General features: G+C 31.1%; 1 protein-coding gene across 6 annotated transcripts in view; it reads right to left on the bottom strand.

The window, feature by feature from the left end:
- The window catches only part of LOC145311887 (protein tramtrack, alpha isoform-like), an 88,214-nt gene that overhangs the window by 30,821 nt on the left and 36,691 nt on the right, over window positions 1-20,702 (bottom strand). For 4 of the 6 annotated variants that reach the window (XM_080150917.1, XM_080150913.1, XM_080150919.1 and 1 more), the window contains exon 2: window positions 1,704-1,757. The gene's annotated coding sequence lies outside the window, so the exon portion shown is untranslated. Of the gene's footprint in view, window positions 1-1,703; window positions 1,758-5,703; window positions 5,781-20,702 lie in introns of those variants that run through there. The other 2 variants (XM_080150916.1, XM_080150912.1) reach the window with 1 other exon arrangement.

Genomic DNA, 20,702 nt, shown 5'->3' with positions numbered 1-20,702 from the left:
ATATTAGTATCTCTATAGGGAATGGAGGGGGGATATTGCTGCACTAACAAGTAACATGTATGAGTTTGCTGCATCGTCAAGTAACATGTGATAAGCGCTGCATCGACAAGTAACATGATCCAAAAATTTTTATTTAACCCAAAATTGCGCATTTCCCGAAACCAAACGAAACTGAACCAATTCCAAAGGATATAACCGATCATAATTAACAGGATATGTGTTCTATAATATCTCCAGGCTAAATTTTTCAGTCATCGACCCTTGGCGGGGGGTTGAATAAACGATAATATCGCATAGGTGTTTAAATAGACTAATAGAAGTGGGGGGTGGGGACTTCTGTGGAAGCCAATTAATGATAATAAAACATATGTACTTTTGTTTGATTTTATATTAATTATTTTCTTTACAATGCAAAGTTTTCAATCAATACAAAACCTGCTGTAATAGTAATTAATAAAGACAAAATTTAATAATGCACTAATAACATTTTGTTTTTAATGAAAGCTATTAGATTCTGAAAGCAAAGCTTTTATCTAATTTATGTTAGTACGTTTGTACATCAGTTATAAAATTGTTAAAATACACTTTTGACAAGCTAGGATTTTCAGGACAAATACATAGTAGCAACCCTATAATTAGTGCAATAATTGATTTCTTAATTGTAGACATCGCTTTCATGGACGTTGTCATATTTGTTACGAATAAAGAAAATTTAGATTTAAATTTGAAACAGAACATGCTTCTTATTTTTAATCTTCATGGGAGATGACATGGGGGAGGGGGGGGGGGACAAGGGGAATTTAACTTACCTTTTCACCTCTATCTATCTATCCAACTCTCTTATACAACATGTTATCTAGCTATCTGATTAACTCTTTGGGGAGGGAACAATGTTTTAAATTATTAGACGCATAAGAAATATTTAAAAGGAAAGTTTTGTCCCCTACGTCGCATCGCGTTATTTATTCCCTTTTTTCGAGGCCAGGGGGAGTTAAAGGGTTCTAAATTTTACTTTAATCATTTCCAACATTTTACATTTAAAGAGACAAAAAGTTTACATGCTTTCTTAAGAACATGGACAAAAAGATGTAAAAATCTCATTTTGCTTTTCATTTCCTTAATGTCTTTTTTAAAATGCTAATAGAATTTCTCCTTATTATATTATCTTCTAACAAATAAATAAAAATTTATCCTAATATATGGCAAATAAATAATATGAAAACATATGAATCTGAATTTTGGAAAATTTTTGAGAAATAATTTCATAAATGTATCATAAAATACATGTTTTATTTTCATAATTTATTAAATTAAAATCTAGTTTGTTAAAGAAATTAAAACTCATAACATTTAATTTATGCTTAGGACTTTTATCATCGTATTTAAACGTTAAAATTCAGAATTTTAAACATTGTAAATTTTAAAGAAAATTCATGTAATATTTGAATATTATTGTTATTCTAAGACCAAATAAACTTTTTGTTGTCAAGTGACTTTAGAGTTGGACAATAAAAAAATTCAAGGCCTGATCATCTGATTCAAGTTTATCAATTCAATATGACAAAACAAACAATCCTTATTTGTAGCAAAGCTACTCTACATCCTACTATATCCGTCCTTCCATATTCACTTATTATAATATCAAACATGCAGCTAAGTAACCATAGGTACCTAAAAACATGCAAAAAAAATTCTAAATTTACCTTTTTTGGCTGCGGGGTTAGGCGAACCAGGAGTTTATTTGATCTTCATTTCACCTGAAAAAAAGAATAATATTATTATTTTGTACAATATAACAAATAGTTTTATGCATAAAATCCAATAGTATAGGGTTACTTAAAATGTTTATAAAAGCAAAATTTTCAACCTTGCTGATTTTCAAATATACAAAGATTTAACACACATGTAAAATGTACATTAGAACATTAACTATCTATCTATGCATCGCATCACATTAGGTAATATTGAAATATTCAGGTGCCTTAAAATATCCCCTAATCTTCCCCCTAGATATAAATATATATGTGAGAGTATCCCTCCCTTTATACTCGTCCTTCAGGTTACATAGAATTTTGTCTCTTTATACATCTGTCTGTATTCATTATAACCCTTAGAAATACGAGGTAAAAAAATTGTTGGTGCTAAAATCAACTCCTGAATTTTTCCGAAATCTTCAACTTTAACCAAGAAATACACAAAAATGATTTACACCAAAAACTAAAACGCATTAAAACAATACAATAATAAAAATCAGAAATAAACTTTCGAAATCATAAAATTTTGGAAATTAATATGAGTCACCCTGTATTTATGTACGTATGCAACAGTTACTAATCTGCAAAGCATTTTAAGCATGGCTTTCTAACATACAGAATAATATTCATTTGTATACAGGAAATCCCCTTAACCCCTCCACCCTTAAAAATAAAATCCTTCTTTGCCTGACTTAGAATTATATAGAAGTACCCTTTTGCTTTCCTTCACCCGAGATATTTTTCTTTGTTAAATGGTTGCTTGTGAGTGAGCCAAGTAAGATCCCAGAAACTATTTTACCCCAAGCCTACTTTTATAAGGAAATCTTTGTATGGTTGTATTCAAATTACCAACCCCCCCCCCTCCCCAAAAAAAAAAAAACTTTGGAAGTGGTCTACATAAACTAGCTCTAATAATCGCATCTGTGTAATGTAACATAATAATAATTTATCCCTATAACATTAACCTCTGCGCTCCCTAAGGGTCTTCACATAAGCTTTCCCATTTACCTCTCGGAAGAACATAAGACCTCTCAGAAGATTCCCAAAGACAAAAATGTTAAAAGTATTACTCTAGAAATGAGGTTATAAAAGACATAAACCTGGTGTGATATTAGAATAAGATACCTCCGTACAACTAACTATCTTAAATGTAAATAATCTTACGCATCTAATAAATAAACCTTCTTATTAGGGATTAAATTTTTAATGATTTCCAAGTACAGGCTTATTATTTAACATTAACTTTTTAAATAATCATAATTGGATTATTAAAGATTATTATGTTTTCTTAAACTAATTACAAGAGTATTTCAATTTGTTAGAATTATTTAAATAAATCAATAAAAAATTTAGATTTTCCGTAATTAGTAAAATAACAATATTTTAGATAAAAAAAAACAGTTGAATAATTTTCTTCAGTTTTAAAATGAAATGACGCGCGCCAGCTAACCCTACTTATAGTGTAGATTTGCATCTACGATGCGATGCAATTTTTGTGCAAGTTATCCGTCTACTATTATAAGTTGTCCAGACTTAATATTAAGTAATTATGGCTTTGTTATGAAGAAAGAACAATAAGAAAATGATTTGACAGTCTAATTAATTGAAACAATAAAAGTTGTTGTTGTTCTATCTTTCTATCCGCTGAAATGTTGTGGTTGAATCTATCTGTCCATTCTAAATTGATTTCTAGTCTTGTTCATTATTCTAAAATTACAGCAAATTATTTTCTTTTCGTAGGTGAAAACAGTATTGTTATTTGCATTAACTTATTGGCTAAAAAACAGCATCAAAGAGTTTTTTTTTGTTATTTGTTGTTGTTTACAAACTGCAAGGTGGTCAAATTCATGGTTCAGGAGTATAGTACCTGAAGGTAAACTTACTGCAAGTCAAGAATGATTGCAACTATGGACAAATTCATGGTACAGGAGTATAGCACCTGAAGGTAAACTTACTGCAAGTCAAGAATGATTGCAACTATGGACAAATTCATGGTACAGGAGTATAGCACCTGAAGGTAAACTTACTGCAAGTCAAGAATGATTGCAACTATGGACAAATTCATGGTACAGGAGTATAGCACCTGAAGGTAAACTTACTGCAAGTCAAGAATGATTGCAACTATGGACAAATTCATGGTACAGGAGTATAGCACCTGAAGGTAAACTTACTGCAAGTCAAGAATGATTGCAACTATGGACAAATTCATGGTACAGGAGTATAGCACCTGAAGGTAAACTTACTGCAAGTCAAGAATGATTGCAACTATGGACAAATTCATGGTACAGGAGTATAGCACCTGAAGGTAAACTTACTGCAAGTCAAGAATGATTGCAACTATGGACAAATGTTGTTTGTTCATTATCTTGATATCATTGAAAAAAAAAATTTCTGGTACAATTTTTTCTTCAATTGCTATAATATCTGTAAACATTGGTGAAATAAATGGTAAAATTATTTGTAGAGCAATCACAATTAACTTTGAAAATTAAAATTTTCTTTCTATACATGACCTTTCTATATAGTCGGCTACTTAACAAATTAACCCTACCACTTTTATAAGCGGTTACCAAAAAACTGATCTTATACTTTTAAACATTTCGAACAAAATGTAAAATCGCATGTAGAATCACAATACATTTCAAGTAAACGTGCCCCCTTTTTTTACATTGTTTTTTATTGTCTATTCAAATAGTGAATCTACTTTATAATTAACATTTTTTTAGTCTATGATTTTGTTTAGGTAAAATGTAACATAATTTTTTATATTTTTTTTTGTATATTTTAAATCATTATCAAAACTGCGCAATTATGTTTAAGTATATTATTGTTAGATCATATAAAAGTACTTTACAAGGGTAAAACCATCCAAAAAAAAAAATATAAAAGAGTTGTTGATTTCTATCTTTTGACTTAATATTGTATTGTTTTAGGTTATTGTACCAGATATTAAATGTTTGTTTGTGTGTCTGTCTGTCGGTTAGTCTGTCCGTTTGTATTATTGTATACAAGACAGATGTCGATAATTGATATGTAATATGTATTGAAAAGTAGATAAAACGGTCACACACAAAACTATATCTGTCTATATATCTATATAATATTTATCCACTTGAATTTGACATTTTAAAGATAAATTTTAATATCAGGTTTTTTTAGGCGATTCTTTGTCCTTTATTAAGCATGTGCCTATACAATTCAGTTAGTTTAGAGTCAACTTATTTAAACATTTCCTATTGTCTTATTTGCATGTCATCATTAAAAAAACATTAATGCAATTTTTATGCCATTAAGTTATTTTCTGTAGATTTCTTTTGAGTTTTAAATATATATAATAATTTAATGAATAAAATCATACTAAAATTGGTTATTCTAGAACTAATTGATGTAAAACAAAAGTATTAGTAATAAGGGCGTTTTAGTCAACTATATAAATAACTATAGTCAACTATATAAATAAAGATACTGTTTTGATGCGGGCATTTTGATGCTTAAAAATTAATTAAAAATTAGAAATAAGCAATGTTTAAATAATCGAAACAAAAGTACAATTGCTCTGCCTCAATTTCTAAGAAAAAAAGCTACTTATTTGAATTGCTTAAATGACAATCAATTCTGAATTAAGTTAATTGAAATTATATTACATTTAAAATCTACAAAACTTCATTTATTTGTTTATTTTACATTGCTAAAGTACAAATAAGGCATGACAGTTTTTGTAAAGAAAATAACAGTCCTTAATTTACATTTGGTTATCACTCTATCAATATCTATTTTGGTATGTCACTAAAATTAACCTCTAACAAACACAAGACCATTCTAAAAAGATTACAAGCACATTTTTAGATATGTACTGTACACAACTCACATATAATAAAACCATGAATTTCTAGATCACATATGATAACAGCGAAGCTTTTCTACCAACCAAAAAGAGCATGTTGTTCACCTGAAAGAACGGACTAGTTTACGGTATGGCTGTCTAGATGGGTCTGAGTTAAAGTTCGTATTACATCAAAGGTGCCTATCTCAATGTATCTGCCTATCCCTTCGAAGCACCCCTCCACACCCCTTTTTCACTGCTGTACGCTACTTGTTGCGAGGGGGGTATAGGGGAGTGTGTAAGCCCCCTCAAAGCAAAGACTGCTTTCTTCTAAAATTCTCTAAGGGTCCATGAATTCCATTTCAAGGGGGAGAGGGGGGGGGGTGTTGTGGGAAAAGGGGAGGCGTAGGTAAATTACGAGACGGACAGAGAAGGTCTTATAAAGTAAGAATCTCTGTGTGTGAATGTGTGTGTGAGTGTGTGTGTGTGTGTGTACCCTGCACACCTGTAGTCTCATTAGATGTCCATATGCAACAAATAAAATTTCCAATTTAGAAAATATCTTATTTTTAGAAAGAAATTACAAAAAAAAAACAATAACTTTTTAATCTACAATTTATGTAAAAAAAAGATTTTATTTCTCGAACACACACAAAAATAAGCATTTCCACTTAGATACGAACTCATATCTTTTAAATAGGTTTGTCTATACCTATACATATTATAACCTAACTCGTAATATGTTTATCTATACGTTGTTATTGAAATCCTATTGATATCATATTTATTTAAGAAGCAAAATATGTCGTACGTATATACATTTTGGCTTTTGCTATAACAAATGTTTAGTGACATTTGATGAAACATTCGTCTCATGATTCAAGTCTATATAATACCACATAAAGTCCCCTACCAACCCTCCCCTTACCTCAAGGGCTTACACAATACCCCCAAACTTATCAGATCCCTTCTTTTCCCTGAGGAGTGTGTAATATCATGTACATTGTAAGTACAGGACTATAGGCTTTATTTAGAAGAGAACTGTAGACAACTGAATTTACACAAATCTACAACCCAGTCTTTTTACTAATATATATGACCTACCAAAGAAGTAATTTGAAAAATAGAAGCAAAGAATAATTTAACCTCCATTGTCCCTCTCCAATCCCTGTATCCATGGTAGACTTGTTGTTGGCTTACAGGAGAGTTTTTATTATATGTGGGGTGTAAAAGGGAAGGAGATCGATCCCCAGGTTCGTCGTCGAAGTTAAGTTCTATCATAGATTAATTAAGAGTAGCTAACAGGTATATTCTTGACTTTACAGTTTCAACTTAAATTTATTGTATCTATGCAGTTTCTCTGTCTCTCTCTCTGTCTCTCTCTGTCTCTCTCTGTCTCTCTCTCTCTGTCTCTCTCTCTCTGTCCCTCTCTGTCTCTCTCTCTCTCTCTCTCTGTCTCTGTCTCTCTCTATAATAGTTACCAGAAATTCAATCTAAAACATATTGATTTTTAAAAACTTTTTACAAAAAAGATATATTCTGTTTCTTATTACACTCTACAAGAGTTAATGTTCGTTTGTCCTACCGTCCGATATTATGTTGTCATCGGGCAATTGTTTTTAATGGATGAATAGTTGTTCTATAATACTAATCTACGATATCGCAGAAGGATATATGCAACGTACGTTCACCCCGTATAGTAATCAAAAATACTCCTTCCCCTTAACCTTTACATCTAATAATAATAAAACAACATCCCCCTTTCCTCCAACATGGTTTATCCTCTTTTTGCCCCTCTGATACCCTTGTTGTCCCCTCCTTACTTTGGCAACCAATATGGTGTTACGCCGCCGTAACAGTTACGGAACTGAAACGTAATTTCAATTTTTTTTCTTATCAAGATTAAATAATTGCTGAAAAATTACATAAAAAAATAGATTTAGCAGACAGAAGCATAATTTAGGAATTTAGTTGTATGCATAAATTTTGATGTCAAAAGCCAATATGCAGTATATTAAATAACATAAATTACCACCCCCCCCCCCCCCCAGAAAAAAATAACCCTAGTTGTGACAAGACTATTTAATTAATCTGTGAATTCGGCTAAAACCTATTTCAAGCCCACAACCAAGAAATTATATAATAGAGGCGAAGCGCCGAGAGAGGGAGATGGCGGGAGTATGGGGTGAAGCACTTTTTAAAGCTTGAGAAAACTAGGCGCGGAAAAAAGGGAAGGGCAAAGAAAAGCAAATGATAAATTTCGTTGTTGCAACATATCAACAGGTATTTTTGTTGCGGTGGGGGGAGGGTTGGGGGAGTGTTTCTTTAGTGTAGTTAAATATTTAAGTAACAAATCAGCATATTATGTTACAAGGTTCAATAAGCGTAGGACTCCTACAGTAAGGTATGTCATTGCGACCTTCTATTTCTAATCACGTTGAATATTTATCCCGTATTAAGTCACAAAAATATAATAAACATTTATGTACAAAATAAATTTGTATTTTAGTAGCTTCTTCTTCTTTTTTTGTCGAAATTTTCATTGTTGTCTTATTTATCCTTTAGGATTATATTTAAGAACCAATTATAACCTACTTAATTAGTAAATGTTTGAAAAATCCTTAAATAGTTCTATCCCAATAACCAACTATTTCAACTGTTTTATAAGAAATCCTATGGGTAGATGTAAAAAGAGGCGAGGGATCATGAAAATGGAATCACTGATCCTTTACAATTAAAAATGGTTCCACAAGTATTTTAACACCCTAGGTTTTTAGTAGAATATCATATATGGCTAATCTTATACACTGTTGTTACATAAAAACGTCGTGGGACATTGGAAACAGCCTAGAACCATCCTGTGCAAAATCGTCTTACATCATTTCAAGACCATGCAAATTTCTTCTTGTATGTCTGGAATAAAGTGAAGCTGCTCACTATTTAAACCTTTGTCAGTATTTTTACTTGCAGAAAATTATTTTTGAAAGTTGCTCGCTGAAAAATTATCTATTTTATGTAGAGTTGGCGATTTCCCTCAAAGTGCAATTTTTAGCACAAATAACCCTCCCCCCCCCCCCCTCTTAATTTTGAAATTCATTGCAAATAATCGGGGAAATAGCTCTTCATATATTTGTTTATTATTACTTCAGATAAAGTTAGGTTAAATTGGGTAATGGATATACGCACAATAGCTAATGGCAAATCAAGATTAGGGTACCCTCGACATGTACTTTAAGGGAAAGACATGTAGGGTTGATTATTCTTTCCTATTGTTCTCATAGGTAAAATTCTGTCTTTGGAATTTTTTTCTCCAATTTTCCTGATTCTCTGTGTATGTCTTATGCTTCAACATTTATATGTAAATATCCTTTAAAGGCTAACACTTTTGCAATATTTTAAAACTTAAAAGCAATTAATTTTCCAAATTTACTAGTTGGTATAAAAGTTGAAAAGTATCATTATGTCTGTCTGTTTGTGTGTAGCTTAATATCTCTCTAACGGTGATATGGTTCTCCAACCATGAAGGTCCAAAGAGGGTTTTTGGGGAGGGCTTCTCAACACTCCCCAATTTCCTGGAAAAAACTTGCCATTCCCCCCCCCCCAAAAAAAAATAATTATTTATACTTTAGAAATGTGGGGATCGATTATATCCCCCCCCCCCCCCACTCCTACAAATGTCCCTATAGTCCTCTAGGGGCGCAGCAACTAGTAGTAGTAATAAATACAGTCAAATAAGTAAAAGGTGAATGAATGCCTTTTATCAGTTATGATACAGTAATTTTAAGGAATCATATTTATAAGGAAATGTGTATGTGTGAGTGTGTGTGTGTGTGTGTGTCAATTGTTGGTAAATGAATTACCGTAATGACTTGCAGAGTTTCAGAGTCATTTCTTCACCTGGTTTTACAGATAATTCCAAGTAGATGTTACTCTTCATTTATGTTATAATCTACTGCATGAATTCATTATCAGAATACCTTTCAAGTGTATAATTATTTGAAGATGTACAGAGGGCTTTTGAATATTAAATTTGATGATAAGCACACATACACAAACACACTTTTATTCATTGATAGATCAGTGCATTGACATATATGCAGGGAGGGAGGGGATATTAGGCTGTAAATTATACTGGTACCTAAAGATTATAAACTTGCTCTCTCATTCGTTGGCTCAAAGTGTACTTTTATTAAATCTGGATTGGTTGATTTAAACTAGCCACGTCCAAATATTTCAACCAATAATTTTAATCTACATAATTAGTAATATTGACTATTCTTTATCTTGGTGGACAAACAGCCAGATAGACATCATGTTTCTTTAGTTTATAGGATTTATCTTCTGCTTATTGCATAATAAAAGATTGTAAGTTATTTCAAAGTAGTATATTTAAAAAAATACATTTTATTGCAGACCATTTTTTCCTCAGGCTTCATTTCCGTTATTCATTATTATGAAAGCCTTATAAAAATATGATTGAATTAAACTGTTCCCTACACTTATCCCTGTCTGTGAGATAATGACAAGGTTTAGGTCATAAACCTTCAAATATTGTGGCCTGAATATTATAATTTCATTAGCGCAGCTACTCTAGGGGTACACTGTACGTACTCAAGGAGGAAGGGGACATTGGGCTGTTTATTATTTTTCCCTTGTCATAATATCCACTCATATCTCATAAATCCATTTTCTAAAGATATTATAAATGATTCGCTACTTTTGAATGTTTTTGTCCTTGGTGTAAAATTTGAATAGAATACAATAAGCAAATATTAGTAAATTTTTATTCAATTAGGAAAATATCAACGAAAAAAAATGATTTCAAAGTTTCAAAGCACGAATTAAACAAGATCAAAATTATCCGGAGTAGCAAAACTAATTTAAGCAAATCTACTATACAACGTTGGCATGTCCGTGCGTCAATTTGCCACTAAAAGATTAATAGAAAAATTGTATCATCTTCGTTTAGTGATGGTTTCATAAAGTTCAAATTTTAAAATGTTTAAAATGTAATGTCCTATCAAAATTGAAATGACATATAATTAACAAAAACTTTAATTGATTATACGAATAATCTCTATTTTTACTGTATAATCCTTTATTTATATTCTTTTAACAATAAATTATTATCTTTTCATTGCTACATTACTTATTCTGTAAGCAAATCATATTTTAATTTATTTCTTTACTAAATATATACAATCATGAGCTACATAAAATAAATGAATAGCAGAACAAAAAAATAATTTAAGGAAAATAAACTGATATTGGAAATATTTAATATCGATTTGGGATCCATGAATTTGATATAATATTAATACTTCCAAAGATAAATATTAAATTTGTTTTCTCGTATTCATTCGAATCCGGTGGATAGGAACCGGTTCTCATCCATACGAAAAAAACTATGTCTAGCATCGTATTATATCCAGCTTTCTACGAATATAAAAATGTACAATCATAAGATTAAAACTAGTTTTTTTAGCCCCGAGGTGCCGAGTAGAATACAATCGGTTCAGTGGTTACCGAGATCTTAAGTGACAGAGGGACGGAATGTTTCACTTATAGACTGGCACAGAAATAATAAATCAGTTAAATCTAAATGAAATCTATGATATATGATTGGTTTCTGACGCTAAAATAGAAAAATCTAGTTGTAACCAACAACTGAATTGATTCGAAAAAAACTTTTTTTGATTGGGGGGGGGGGGGAGGGGTTGAACCCTTCGTAGTAATTACGACCCCCAAATATTATTTTAATTTATTTTGATTGTTGTGTATACCTTTTCTTGAGAAAAAAGCAATCGGGTTTATACTTGAGGCTTAGGCGCCTGCCGAGCCCTGTTTTGGACATGGAGGTCCCTGTTTTGATTTCTCTGATTTGAATTGTAAATTGTCATATAAACCCAAAGTACAGTGGACAGTTAAGATGCAGCTAAAGCTATTCAAAATTTAAGATCCACAGTAGAATTTGTTTTTAATATATCTTGCTTTGCAACTGTATTGCTGGTAGAGCAACGCCACTATAGAGCTACCATTTTAAGCTAAATCTGATATTCAATATACTCAATAATACTCAAAGATCTTAGGGGAAGGGACAATGGACAATATAAATTTATCTACACCTAAAAATAAAACAAGATTACCCCTTATGTAGATAAAATTTTTGGTAGAATTTTAGGATACCACCTACTGAAGATTCTATATAAAACCCAAATAGAAAAATAATTACATTTCAATGTCTTCTTCCTTAGCTAATAACACAACTAATTCTGAAGAAGAAGTGTCTAATCGCTTTAAGAATCTACCATTTTATAAGTATTGGATTATAAATGATCTAATAAACACGTATCTATTTTTTTTACAATTTTGTAAGTTAACCCTGTTAATCATCTATGAATTGGTCACGCAACTGAACACACCCAAAATCAGACCTCAGTGGTCTTTTAGGGACCTTTTATAAGTTGAATATGTGTGAGTGTGTGTGTGTGTGTAAATGTGTATCTTTTGTGGAAAAAAGCCTGAATTTGAAGGATATTTAGATTTTACTGTTAGTTAAATTAAATAGAATGTAAATTTGAAAAACCTTTCTCTAGTTAGTTTTAAAGATGATGCTTCACAGAAAAGCACAACGTAATGAGCAGTTTATTTACATAAATCATAAATTAGGCCAATGGAATATTTATTATTCTTCTTAAAAGTGTAAAATTGCAAACATTAATATCTCTTAATGTTGGCATATTTTAATTTTTCAATGGTTCTTTTTTTCAATAAACACAGTATCATTAATCTACATCAAAGGAAAGCAAATGAAGCTTCTGTTGTGCACTTATATATATTGCGTACTTTGAGAGTAGTAAAGTTGTACTGTACGCACTCGAATTCGCGCACGAACCGCACACTCTACAAGTCTACACATAATAAATAGAGTTGCTATAAGGTTGCGTGTTTTTTAGCAGTACAAATATTGAAAGGTTTCGTGGTTTTTACGGTAAAATAATACTAGGGTAGGGTCGGGTGTGGAAGTGGGGGGACTTAAGAGGTAATTACAACCCACCACCCCCCAATAAACATATATATCATAATAAAATGTTGTCATTAATTGGGAGGAGGTGCTGTTACCGCCATGTAACCTCTAAAAAATCCTCAAAAAATGGTTTAGAGCCCTAGATTTGTTACAAATTAAATAGATTTTTATATTTTACACCCCAAAAAGTGAATTTTTAACCCCCAATCCTATCTCAAACTTAAATTACCCATTGATAATTTGTAACTCCCTTTAAAAGGTTATGACGTCCTTGTTTGTACCTCTCCTTAGAATATATATTTTTAAACAGGGTATTTTATTTTCAAGAAATTTATTTCCAGTTAACATACCTAAAATAAAAACATTAAAATTATTTACTTCTAAGTTGGGTCAAGAAAAAAGCGATATATATTATCATATATATCGTCAATTGATACAGCGAGATCCATCCGGAACAGACAGAAAACGGAAAGACATTGTTCTACTTAATGTTATAAACAAATAATTTCACTTAACCAAAAGAAATCACGAAACCTTTCCTGTAAAAATTCTTGTATATGACATTTAATTAAATGCCAATATTGATAGTTGATTGCTAATATCAAAAATAACTTATTATTTGTGTCCTGCTAGCATCTATTTTTGTTATTAAAGGGTATTGCCAAGTACGTAACTTATAATTTTTTCAAATAGATTTTAAAATAATTTCATAAACTTTAATAAAATTAGTAAAATCTATATCTATCCTTATACATAAAAGTATCAGGATGTCTCTCTGTCTATATGTAGCTTGATATCTCGCAAACGGCGATATGGTTCTCCTACAGTGAAGGTCCAAGGTTTATAACTATTTTTGGAGTGGGCATCTCTACCTTCCAAAGTCGCCCCTGGAAAAAAAAACTTTGATAAAATGGAAAATAAAAAATCTTTGCCCCAATCCTCAGATCATTCTGTCATAGATTTGGGTGGGAAGATTAATTTCTTGTTCTCTATTTCCTTGGTACATATCAGTCAGTTTTTTGTTCTAAGATGACCCGATAATTGAGTACAGGACATGCTATAGCAATATTTAGTAACTTTACTAATAAGTACAGTAAAAGATCATTAGGTAAGTCTATATTAAAATTCATCACACATCCAAACACATCCTATTACTTCATAAAAGTGCTAGATTACTTTCTTTAACTTTTATAGTTAAAATAAATTGAAAATCCGAAGTAAAAAGGGGATCATAACCAAGAAATACTAAATCTTATACATCAAGACAAATACATATATACACCCTTCTAAATACTTTGACACATAGATATCATACAACTTTATAAAAAAAAACTTGAATTTATTTTTCAGTGTGGCTTCCAAACCGATTAATATCCACTGGATTAGAACTGGTTCTCTGCCATACTGAAAAATCATAAATAACATCGTATTACAGACAATTTTATCACAATTATCAAAATAACAATCATAAAATTGAAACCAGTTTTGTTACCCCAACAGGTTTTAATAATATAATTTTTCATTGTCTATAATACGATGCGATAAATAACTATTCCATTACCTTTAGTAACAAGATTAATAATTAATGACGGCATAGGCGTCCAAGGGGGGGGGGTAATGGGGCGATTACCCCCCCAAACGATTTTGGGGGTGCCGTAGGCACCCCCAAAAATGTTTTCATTCTACTCCCCCCATTTAAAATTTACCCCTACCATGGGGGTGCCGTAGGCACCCCCAACCATTTAGGAGGGGGTATTTACCCCCCCCAAACAATTTTGGGGGGGTAAATACCCCCCCCAAAATAAAAAATCTCTAATAAAAAAATTTTTGCGCGCTTCGCGCGCATTTTTGATACTATTTTGGGGGGGAGGTAAACTAAATTTACCCCTGCCAACAGGTTTCAGGGGGGGTAATTACCCCACCCAAGCAAATTTTACCCCCAGGGTAAAAATTTTGGGGGGGGTAAAAAAAATTTGCGGCGCGCTTCGCGCGCCATTTTACCCCCCCCCAAAACGATTTACCCCCCCCTTAACAAATTTTTACCCCCCTCAAAATAAAAAGCTTGGACGCCCCTGAATGACGGACAAACTTGTCGAATTAGAGATCCTTTAGAGCACGATACAAAGGACGAAAAAGCATAAAAGATTAAATTGGATGAATGGAGAATGAATGATATTTTTGTATATTTCATAGATTGCATATAGGTAAAGTTTAGGTATAATTATCTTTCCAATAACTAAGATATCCTTAATTATCCTACAAATCTGACAAAGTTGTTATAGACCAAACATACATTATCCTTAAGAATTAAATAATTAACCCTTTTCTGTTTGTTTTTCATGTATGCAGTTTAAGAATCTTGATTTGTGGGTTTCTTTTCAAATCATAAATACACAATATCACGTTTCAATCACTAAATGTAATCTACATAAGGGGAAATTATGTGTATCATCATTTGGGATAATCATTAATTTATCGGTCATTGTCTTATCCCTTTAGATCTCTGAATACTTGTTCTTTTATATTTGGGGGAGTTGGGGGTGTCCCACCCCCCAAAAAATAGTTATAAACCTTCCCGGGACCTGTGAGAAGCCACCCTGTTAAGGAGAACCCGATCCGTTCAGCAGTTAGCGAGATCCTTCGGTACAGACACACAGACACACAGATACACAGACACACAGACAAACGAACATCCTGTTACTTTAGTATAAGGATTAAACTTTACATTGCTGTCTTTTATTTATAATATAATATAAGCTATTTATAAGATTTACAGTTCATATTGCATATAATTATGTAGTTTTCCTACTCTTGCAAATAATTGTTCCTAATGTTTAATCTTTCTTAAAGTTTAACTTTTTAAAATAAATTAGTTCCTTACTATCAGACATAATCGTTCTCTTTAGAAGTAGAAAAGTTTATTCAATGTGATTACTGATTAATGTTAAATATAAATAATTTTTTTTTCAATTAAGTTTAAAAACTCATTAAATGATAATTTGAGAAGATTAAATATTATGAAGATTTAATGATTTAATGGTCCGAGCAAGCATTTATCTATCTGATAAGAATCAAGCATACAAAAACTTTGCTACAATATTCTTGAAGTTAATTGGCAAAAGAAAATTAATGGTAGGCTTTGAACCCCCTTCAATGCCATAAATATAATGTACATGTATAAATAATGATAAAACAAGCATGATAACATCCAGTTGTAGTGAGGCCTAGTAATACAAAAATATTAATAATAATCACTAGCTAATTTAATTAAAAATCGTGAGAGCGAGAGGACAGACAGACGGGAAGACATGACGTTATGGAAGGAAACGCCTAGGAACGGAAAGACAAAGTTTTTTTTTACTCAGACGAAAAATATTAGTTATGCAATGGTAATGGGAATATATACACACGCAAAAGTTGATATCTATCTTAAATATAATACGAAAAACTTTTCTTCTAACGGTTCTATCATCAAACATACGAAAATTAAGAATACCATATAAGCTTCACAACCTAAAATTGTAGTCTGGTGGGTTGTTTAGTGGTGGGGGCCTAAAGGCGTAGTTTTGGCAGTTAAAATTCCCATCTTGATTGCCTCTCAATGAGGTATTTTCATAATTCAGGGATTCGAACCCGATTTCATGAAATTTGATTATTTATTCTTAAACATAAAGAAATGTACGATTTTAATATCTTTTTATAAAAATTATTAGAGAATATACTCCCCTGGAAGCTGCACCCTTAATAAATATAAAGCTCTCCAAAATTTTTGAATGGGACGCCCACCCTTTCTTCTCCCTCGCGCTCAGATAACAAGTGGTTCCTAAAACATTAGCTTTTTATAATATTACAGTTAGTTTACCACCTACTAAGAATCAAAATAAGGTGTAACAACCTACAAAATATGAACCCAAAAACCACAAAGGCCTGGGCCTTACAAAATCCCCTTGCTTTAACCAGGAGAAAGTACTAAAATATATGAATAGGTGTTTTTATAAAAATTTAGATGATTTTTTTTTCTTCAAAAAGTAGAAGAATTTAAAGATTTATTTGATTATTTTTGTTTTTGAAGACAAAATCCCGAATGTTACGAAAATATAGCCTAAAACATGCAGCTTATCAATGCATTATTGCGAAGTATACTTAAAAGACAAAACTAACTAGCAAAAACAATAATAAATAAAATATCACAAAATGTTAATAATTTTCATTCTAATGTTCATTTTCGAAATAAATTTTTACATCAAAATTTGTATTTGGATAATTTCTATAAATTGATTTTGGTTTCGGCTAAAACCAAAATGGTTTATTCTGCTGGTTTAGACAGGCTCTAAAAATACTTTTAAGTTTCATGAGAAGTAAAACTAAAGGGGATATAATATTAAAGGGGGTTGATAGGAAAGTTTGTAAAAGTGGGGAGTATGCTTATATATATTGTATATGAATGTATAGCCTATTGGCTGTCTATAAATTAAACCACCCTACACTTGTATTTTAAACGGATAAAGGAATTGGTAGTTGAATTATATATTTTTTTAAACCAGAGCTTCTCTACAATTAAATGAGGTTCGCTCAATTGTAACGGAATGTTTTACAAAGTATAATACATATCATTTCTATAATTCTACTTTGAATATTCAAACATTCAACCTAATCAATTTTTCAGCTATTATATGAACAACCTTTTTCTTGAAAAAAGTATCATATTACTAAATTAAAAAAAATATTATTCCTAGGACAATAAGGCAAATGTTAAAGCGAAAGACCGTTAAATCGAGTCCTAAAAATGTTCATTTAGAGCAAAACATTCTAGAAATTTTGCGAGAGATTTTAGTCGACTTTAAAAAAAAGATATTTTCTCTCCTCTGTGCTGAAACTTTTAAAGTATATATTTTGGTCGGTCCGATTGGTTCTTATGCTTTGCTTTTTTCATCCTTGTATATAACAAATAATCAGTATTATTTTCTTGAAGTTGGGAAAATTGTGGGAACTTGCTAAAAACGAATTTTAGCTGTTCCTATATTTGATGAATCTTCTTTACTTGTTGGTTCCAAATCAGGCCTCACCATGCAAGGTGCTTAACTATTATGTTCATCCAATACAACTAAAACTAAAAAATAGGAAAGACTGCAATGAATGTTTTCATTTGATGAATAAGTCAATACAATTCAGTAATTATCCTAATATCTACTGAACTGTTTAAAATTCCATCATTAACTACTGTTCAACTAGTGTTGTCCATGCATTTTAAACCAAAATTATGATACCTTTTTCTGAAAAGATACGTTACCAAAACTGTTTTATTAAATCAAAAGAATATTATGTACACATTGTATGACAACCCTGACTCAATAACTTACCCTTTTCCCTTCCTTTTTATTTCCCTTTTAGTTTTAATACTCACCCCCCCCCCCCCACCCCCACCATCTCTGTATCCACCCACCTAGCAAAACAGGCACACACCTCTACTTATCCCATAATACACCCCCCCGTTATGGGCCTCTGCTTATTTTTATTATCGTTCCATTCGTGAAGAAATATTATGTCTAGGACATGAGTTTTTTAGTTTTCTTTAAAATGTAAATTATATCAAACTTCTTTCAATTCCTAAGTAGCACAGCAACTCTATAAATAAAGAAGTTATGCTCTGAATAAACCAAATGTTAGCCTAAAACATTTAAGAGCCTAACCTAGCCTAGACTAACCTAACCTACCAAAAATGGGGTAAATTCTATAAAAAATCTCCAAAGCTAGCATACCAGGGTTTCCCTAGCCCTACACATATAAGACTAAAAAGAACCTAACTTTTATACTAGCCTATAACATTTTAAAGGATTTGGCCCACAACTATTTATAACAACTCAATAACCAAATCTAAACTTCTCATGGCAACCATTTAACATCCCTAGCCAAAAAGAATCCAAAGATCAGCCGCCAGTTAGACAGTAAATTAAATACAAACAGCTGATGTTACCTTTATAGATACCAGCTGCTATTACCTATTCTAAAGATGAATAATTTAGATACATCGCAAACAAAGACAATTGTCCATTAGAAGAAAATTAAATTTAAATGTAAAATCCATAAATTGTCCGCTAAGTACTTGCTCATGAATGTTTTTTTCTTAAAGAAAGAAATTCATGATTTTATCACGGAAAACGTATTAGGCGCAAGATTTTATTTTTTAGCATATAATTTATGCGCTTATTTCCAGGGGTGGCTTTTATTGCCCTTCCTGTTAACTTGGAAACTATAAGAGAAATAAAGTCAAATTGAAACGCAGTTTGAAATAGACTGTTTTTAAGAATCTGAAATCTGTCCCTGGTCTTTAAAAGCAGAGGTATGTCTTTGCCACTTAGACAAGCCCATGTATTTATTACTTACAACAATTGACTAATACCATTTTAGACTCTTCAAATATATTATATTTAGCTTTTAATAGAAGATGATAAACAAGGAACAATTAAGTTCAAAAAGCGCAGCTATAATAAGTTTTCTCGTATTAATTTGAAACCGATTAATATTCGGTGGATAAGAACCGGTTCTCATCAATGCGAAAAAGTTATGTCTAGCATCGTGTTACATCCAGTTTTCTATGAATATAAAAATGTACTATCATAAGATTAAAACTAGTTTTTTAGCCCGTGCCTTCGACATCTCGGGGCTAAAAAACTGGTTTTAATCTTATATACAGTTTATTTCCGCGGAAAGCTGTTCATAATATGATGCGAGAAATAACTATTCAATGTTTTGGAAAGAAAGAGAATATGAATGAAATTGAAGTAGTAAATAAATCACTCTAAGATAATATATGTGTGTTACAGCCATAGAATAATAATAGATTAGCTATTCTAAATAAAATAAAGTTACTGATTAGTCTATAATATTTACTCTATTGTGAATTATATTATCTCTTTTTTAAAAAGTCCCTTCATTACATAATCAAATGGCATTTGCTTATAATTTACAGTCAACCAATTATTCAGAGTTTAATCAAGTTAATTTTACATACTACCAAAATCTAAACAATTATGTCTCTAAAGTTTATTGACCATTGTCTTATCCCCGAGTCAAACCAAACAACTAAAACTTAATATTAATGATTTTAAAGCCGTTCGATAGATCTTAAAAACTTATTATTGTACAAATTATGAAGAGAAGTTAATTAGATATTATCATTATTAGTTACTAAAATAAAGGAGATTGACCTTTAAAACTATAAGGGAGGCAGTTACTGTTAGAAAAATCGTTGAAAAATTGTGAGTAACCATGGATGTTTACACTTTAACATGGGGTAAATTAACAAAGGAATTATTATGTATGTGCAGGAACTTGGATATTGCACGTTAAAAAAACTATCTTGCCTCCAATAAAAAATGTTGAAATATCGTTTTTCAATTTAAATCTTTAACTGTACAATAAGAATATAGAAAAATATTTTCGTTTAGTTATCTTTTATTTTAGCGTATGGTTTTCAAAAGTACACCCCCTCTCAAATTATTAAAACGTTTTAGGCTATTTTTTTCTGCAAAATTGAAGACCTATAACTTTCTTTATGTTTTAGAAAGTTTAAAAATAATAAATTAGTCTTATATTCTTAAGTAGACCCAACAAGGATGACTTGTTTTAAAGGAATCCTAGCTATAACCAGAAAATATTACTTTGATTGTTAATAAATCATTTAAACCGACTTTTCTCCATAGAATTTTGCAAATTTTAAAATTATTTTACCTTACATTTATTGACTATTCTCAGTTTGTTCTAATATACTCTACCTACAGAGTAGCTGTACTCCTTTAAAAGATCCATCAAACGAATTTGTATTCTCAAAAGATTTAACACTTATTCTCGTTATATTGGTGAAATAAAGTAGAAACAGAGAGAGTGAGAGATTTATTTCGTAACAGAGAAATACGTTGCTATGAGCAGTTATAGAGAAAATAGAAAATATATGTTTTTTATATGTTAGTAGAGCAAGACCATTTTTTAAAAGTTATGTAGAATAGTATGAGTATTAAAAAATCTATGGTCATACTTCAAGTAACTGCAATAAATACATCCGACACTGACATTTATTCATCCATTAATTGTATGTCAG

Source organism: Acartia tonsa, chromosome 2, assembly GCF_053477335.1.
Source record: "Acartia tonsa isolate MP-2025a chromosome 2, ASM5347733v1, whole genome shotgun sequence".
NCBI classification, from domain to species: Eukaryota; Metazoa; Arthropoda; class Copepoda; order Calanoida; family Acartiidae; genus Acartia; species Acartia tonsa.
The sequence above is the reverse complement of the archived record's forward strand: the minus strand, read 5'-3'. Positions and strand labels throughout refer to the sequence as shown.